This window comes from Priapulus caudatus, unplaced genomic scaffold, assembly GCF_000485595.1.
Source record: "Priapulus caudatus unplaced genomic scaffold, Priapulus_caudatus-5.0.1 Scaffold639, whole genome shotgun sequence".
Classification (NCBI taxonomy): domain Eukaryota; kingdom Metazoa; phylum Priapulida; class Priapulimorpha; order Priapulimorphida; family Priapulidae; genus Priapulus; species Priapulus caudatus.
The window spans coordinates 195,537-202,172 of record NW_014577700.1 but is presented as its reverse complement, the minus strand read 5'-3'; the positions used below and the strand labels follow the sequence as shown (position 1 = coordinate 202,172).

At 46.9% G+C, this 6,636-nt stretch overlaps 1 long non-coding RNA gene across 2 annotated transcripts; it reads left to right on the top strand.

Moving 5' to 3' along the window:
- Positions 1-2,409: 2,409 nt before the first annotated feature.
- Positions 2,410-6,432, top strand: LOC106812363. Of its 2 annotated transcripts, none has more exons than XR_001394325.1 (3): positions 2,410-2,449; positions 5,289-5,363; positions 6,219-6,432. It is a non-coding gene; the product is annotated as an uncharacterized LOC106812363 (long non-coding RNA). The 2 variants fall into 2 exon arrangements; XR_001394326.1 differs by lacking the exon at positions 2,410-2,449 and adding an exon at positions 2,987-3,153.
- The last annotated feature ends 204 nt before the right edge of the window (positions 6,433-6,636 follow it).

The window sequence follows — 6,636 nt, the reverse complement described above, 5'->3', positions numbered from 1 at the left end:
GAGAGAGAGAGAGAGAAGAGAAGAAGAGAGTGTGTGTGTGTAGTGTGTGTGTGTGTGTGTGTGTGTGTGTGTGTGTGTGTGTGCGTGTGTGTGCGTGCGTGCGCGTGTGTGTGTGCGCGCGTGTATGCGCGTGTGTGCGCGTGGGTGGGACGTATGACAATGGAGGATACGGTGGAGGAAGCTTTCAAAACACACTAAACAGCGGTGGCTACGGCAACAGTGGAAGTAACCATGGTAACAGTAGAAGTAACCATGACAATACTGGAAGTAACTATGGCAATACTGGAAGTAACTATGGCAACACTGGAAGTAACTATGGCAATACTGGAAGTAACTATGACAATACTGGAAGTAACTATGGCAATACTGGAAGTAACTATGGCAACACTGGAAGTAACCATGGCAACACTGGAAGTAACTATGGCAGCAGTGGAGATAATTACGNGAGAGAGAGAAAGAGAGAGAGAGAGAGAGAAAGCTCACACGACCTACGTGGAATTATTCAGGTCAGTGAAAACGCGAGTTCCCGGATGTTTGGCGTGTTGAGCTGAGACTCGGTTAAGCAATCGACACGGAATCATAAATGTGCTGATATAAGCGAGTCAGTAAACGGCGAAGACGGTGAAAGTTCTACTACGCTAATAATAATTATATCGGAGTGCAGCAGCCGTGTATGTGCCTATATGCGCGTGTATGCGCATGTACGCGCGTGCATGCGCGTGTATGCGCGTGTATGCGCGTGTATGCGCCTGTACGCGCGTGTATGCGTGTGTATGCGCGTGTATGCGTGTGTATGCGCGTGTATGCGCGTGTATGCGCCTGTACGCGCGTGTATGCGTGTGTATGCGTGTGTATGCGTGTGTATGTGCCTATATGCGCGTGTATGCGCCTGTACGCGCGTGTATGCGTGTGTATGTGCCTATATGCGCGTGTATGCGCGTGTATGCGCGTGTATGCGTGTGTATGCGTGTGTATGCGCGTGTATGCGCGTGTATGCGCGTGTATGCGTTTGTATGGGTGTGTATGCGCGTGTATGCGCGTGTATGCGCGTGTATGCGTGTGTATGTGCGAGTATGCGTGTGTATGCGCGTGTGTGCGCGTGTATGCGCGTGTATGCGCCTGTACGCGCGTGTATGCGTGTGTATGCGCGTGTATGCGTGTGTATGCGCATGTATGCGTGTGTATGCGCGTGTATGCGCATGTACGCGCGTGTATGCGTGAGTATATGTGCCTATATGCGCGTGTATGCGCGTGTATGCGCGTGTATGCTGTTATCGCTGCGTCGCATCTATACGATCTACACCATTCTATCCCGTCTATACAGCGCATATTAGAATCGAGATCGGAATTTCTCTCGAACCCCGCAGGGAGATTAGGGCCAGCACGCATTCTCGCTTCACTTTCTTTTTCCAATAACATGGCGGTGCACGCGCGCCCTAGGGAATCCGCCCAGCCGATGGAAATCTTCACAAAGCCATCTCTAGCCGTCATGGCATAGATACTAGATTATTGGGGCACGGGCACTATACACTCTACTCGAGAGTGAGAGGTTTGAGTGACCGCCGGTTCTTTGACGCCTGCGATCGCTGAAGTTCGTGATTTCCACACCCGAATAATTTTAGCAGACGAGAGAGTGAGAGAGAAATAGATAGAGAGAAAGAGAGAGTGAGAGAGAGAGAGAAAGAAAGAAAAGTGAGAGAGAAAGAAAGAGAGATGTTAGATGAGAGGAATATATTATATATAATATATATTATATATATAATATTATACTTATATATATGAGAGAGAGGAGAGAGAGACGAATAGAAGAGAGAGAGAGAGAGAGAAGAGAGAGGAGAGAGAGAGGAGAGAGAAGAGCATCTATATGTATATATTATATATATATATATAGATAGAGAGAGAGGAGAGAGCAGAGGGAGCATTATGTATATACATTATTATAATATATATATATATATATATATATATATATTATATATATATATATATGTGTGTGTGTGTGTATTATACGGCATAACGCAAAGTTCACACTTCTCGCGACAAACAAAGCCATAGACTAGTGTTACACACACGCACACACACCACACACACAGTCACACACACACACACACACACAACACACACACACACACACACACAACACACACACAGCACTGGGCTGTGCTAAAAACGGCGCTCGTCGCCTCATCTCACTGTTCTTCTGACCTCTGCGACGGGTCATTTCAGACAACACGAGCCTTATATATGCAAACTCCCGCACGCGCTGCGCGAGCGAGCGAGCGTATCGCCACTAGCTGCGCTTAATAGCGCGCTTTACGTTGTCTGTACTGTTGATACCTTCTCCGTGAATCTAGAGCCAGTTATATAAAGAGAGCACCGCTCCCCTCCGCATCACACTGTGAATTACTCAGCAGGGCCAACGGTAGGACCAGCATCTCCTGCTACACAGGTATATATATGTGTTAAACAGACACACACACACACCACACACACGACACACACACACACACATAACCACACACACACACACACACACACACGCCACGCGCGCGGCACGACGCACAGCACACACACAACCCACACGCACAAGCACCGCCACTAGCGCACACCACACAGGCGACACACACACATCACACACACACACACAGCACACGCACAACGCACACGCACACACGCACACGCACACGGCACCACGCACACGCACACGCCACACGCTACACGCACACGCACACGGCACACGCACACGCCACACCACACACGCACACCACACACACACACACTAACACGCCTACGCACACGCACACGCACACGCGCACACGCGCGCGCGCACACCGCACACACACCAGCACACACCACACACACACACACCACACACACACACACTGAACGACGCATAGGACTGCACACGCACACGCACACACCCGCACGCGCGCGCTACACATCACACCACACACACAACACACACACACACACAGCACACACACACACAGCACGTCGGTAGAGGTAGTAGTGTGTGTCGTACAACGGGTGTTACGGACGTGCGAAACGTGTTGTGGAATTGTACCAGATATTGTGAAAGTGGGCGCATTACAACAGGTGTATTGGAAGTGAAAAGAAGCAACAGGTATATTGGAAGTGGAACAAAAGCAACAGGTGTATTGCGGGATTTATAACAGGTATTGTGAACGTTCGCACCCTATTATGCGTAATTTTCAAGCGAAAACAAGTAATAGTTATATTAAAGCGAAAACAAGTAATAATTATATCAAAGCGAAAACAAATAATAGTTATATCAATGCGAAAACAATCACAGGTATATCGAAGCGTTGAAAACACGTACGTACAGGTACCTGAACAGGTAAAAGCCGAAAAAAGTGGTGATACGTAGATTATTGAATTTGTGAAGTGTGTAAACCTCATGGCACATAATATCGAATGCAAACATTGCGACACGTTTCCGGTAACATTGCGGCAGGTTCTGCACGAATTTAAACGAGAAAGAAGCGAGTTTTTTTGGAATCCTGTGTCGTTTACACTATGTTCATGTCATGCAAACACACCGTCACTGTGTCGCCCCATATATCCTTTAATCGAATCGGATGATATGAACGTAGCGAAGCGGTACAACCAGCGGTCTATTGAGCCAATTCTAGATCTGTTCGTGATGCGTGAATTTGTAATTACGTTTGTGTGATCACGATATACATGCTCTGTATTGTATCCTTTAGGTACCCACTGCCTCCTTCTTTCTTTTATTGCTTTCCAGCGTCTCTGTCTTTCTTTCCCCTTCTCTCTATAGCGCTCTCACTGCCGTTCCTTGTGTTTTTCTGTCTTTCGCTGTTTACCGCGCGTGCGCTTTCTCTTTGTCTGAAACTCTTTGTTCGTCACTCTCTCGTTCCCTCTTTTATTTAGCTTCTCTCTCTCGATCTATCTCGCTAGCTCTGTTTCTGTCTCTGTCTCTGTCTCCGTCTCCGTCTCCGTCTCTGTCTTGTCTCTGTTTGTCTCCGTCTCCGTCTCCGCTCTGTCTCTGTCTTTGTCCCTGTTTCTGTCTCTGTCTCTGTCTCTGTCCTTGTCTCTGTCATCTTGTCTTCTGTCTCTGTCTCTGTCTCTGCTCTCTGTCTCTGTCTCTAGTCCTCTGTCTCTGTCTCTGTCTCCGATCTCCGTCTCGTCTTCGTCTTCTGGTCTCTGTCTCTGTCTTCGTCTCTGTCTCTGTTTGACTCCTGTCTCTGTCGCCTGCGCTCTGTCTAAATTTTCTCTTCTTTTCTCACGCTTCATAATCTCGCTATCTCCTTTCTCTTCTCTCTCTCTCTACTCTCTCTCTTCTCTCTCTCTCATCTCTCTCGCGCGCTTTATTCTCTCTTCTATTCTCCTCGTTCTTTTCCCTATATAATATGATAATATATATATTACTATATCTATATATTATATATATATATATATATATTTATATAATGTGTCTCCGTCTTTCGCAATTTTGCGATTCCACTGTCTCGGCTTAATGTTTATTCTCTATCCATAGACCTCTATGTATTCGTTTGAATGATACGTATTCTGATTCTTTCTCCCTCAATCTCGTTCTGCTCTCACACACACACTAACTTGCTCGTCTACTTCTCTCTTCTTCTCTCTCCTCTCTCTCTCTCGTCTCCATCTCTTCTATGAACACTCTTACACGGTCGTGAACAACCCGCACAACCACCACACCATTTTGTCCCTCAATTCACTCTCTCTCTTCTCTTGCTCTCTCTCTCTCTCTCTCTCTTCTCGTTTTCCTACTCTCTTCTCTACCTCATCTCTCTCTCTCTCTCTCTCCCTCTCTCGTACTCGTCTCTCTCTCTCTCTCTTGCTCTCTCTCCTCTCAGTTCTTCTCTGCGTCATCTGTCCTCTCTACTCTCTGCTATCTCAGAGCTCCATGTCTCTCTCTCTCTCTCTTCTTCGCGCTCTCTCTCTCCTCTCTCTCTCTCTTCGTCTCTCTTCGTCTCTGAGCGTGGTCAGTCTGTCTCTCTCTCTTCCTCTCTCGTCTCCTCTCTCCTTTCTTTCTTTCTTTCTCCGTCCTTCTCCCCGCCACTCCTCCTCTCTCTCCTCATTTTTCGGTACTTCTGCTTGCCCCTCAGGCTTCTGGATTTCTTCCGCATTTCATAACGCCATGCTTGATGGCGCCGATGTCCTTCCGTGTCCGTACGCAAGATATGAACGATAATATATAAGACATATAATACGAACTATTGATACGCGATATAGCTATCAGCTATTAATCCGCATGTAATCCACACATTGTCGTTAATCAGGTTTTGTTGGCGGTCATGATGGAACGCGGAACCTTCGCCCTGACATTGGCCTCGATACTCGCAATCATAACCACGGTAAGGTGAATGCACATATCGCAGCAAAATACAATTGAAATCGTATCCTATTGACATCACTTGTTGCTACGCGCGCTCGCGCATGCGCAATGTATTTCATCTAGCGGGAATGATTATGGGCGCCATGTTGCAGCCGGACGGAGCGACGGTGTGACGTCACACTGATCCGCGCTTCTACAGTCAATCGCTGATAGATCACGCCACAATGAGTAGCTCGTGGATCAGTGACCAATAGAGACGGAACTAAACGATTTGAATAGATTTTAAACATGGCAGCCGCGCCATGGGGCCACTTGTTTTTATTGCGCGCGCAGACGATCGCCGCTTCTTGAATCGAGGACAATCGTAACTGCCGGCTAGCGCCCTAGAAATTACACGGCCGGGTATTATATAGACCATTAGTGCGTTGCCCCCGCTGTGGGTAACGCATAGCATTGACATACATGTACGATAAGGCTCTAATACTCTCTGTCCATAATGCGTGAAAAAGCAATATCTGTCGCGTGTGTTGACATGACCCGTGCCCACGCCCGCACAGGTATATATTATATGAAAATACATCACAGGATTATCGATAGCTTTGAAACGGCGCTGACACCGCTTGCCATTCGGTATAATAGATAATCTAGCGACATCTAGCGGCATTCCGGGGTATTACCACTGATTTCTATCATAAAACGCACATTTACAATACCCCAATAACCCACATTACGAAACTATTGTCAGGATTAAGTAATAAAACCGCTTTGATCTGATAATAGTGAAGACACGCTCGTGCGCGATGATTTCACCGGTTTCCGGTTCCGGGATTTCTTTTTTTAAATACAAGTGTTTTATTCTTATTTCGTTGCGTAGCTCGATGCCGAGGGATACGCATACGGCGGAGGAGGCTACGGAGGTCATTCAGGAGGAGGGTACGGCGGGGGAGGGCACGGTGGTCATTCAGGAGGGTACGGGGCCACGTCATACGGAGGCGGCTCCGGCCATCATGGCGGCGGCTACGGAGGACATGGAGGAGGTTATGGCATCTATTCTGGCTTCCTAGGTCTCGTCAAAGGAACGCACAAGTCGAAATGTAAGCGCGCTTATTTAGTAATTATTATGTATTATTATTATTATTATTATTGTTATTGGAGTAGTAGTAGTAGTAGTAGTAGTAGTAGTAGTAGTAGTAGTAGTAGTAGTAGTAGTAGTAGTAGTAGTAGTAGTAGTAGTAATAGTAGTAATAGTAGTAGTAGTACTATTAGTAGTAGCAGTAGTAGTAGTAGTTACT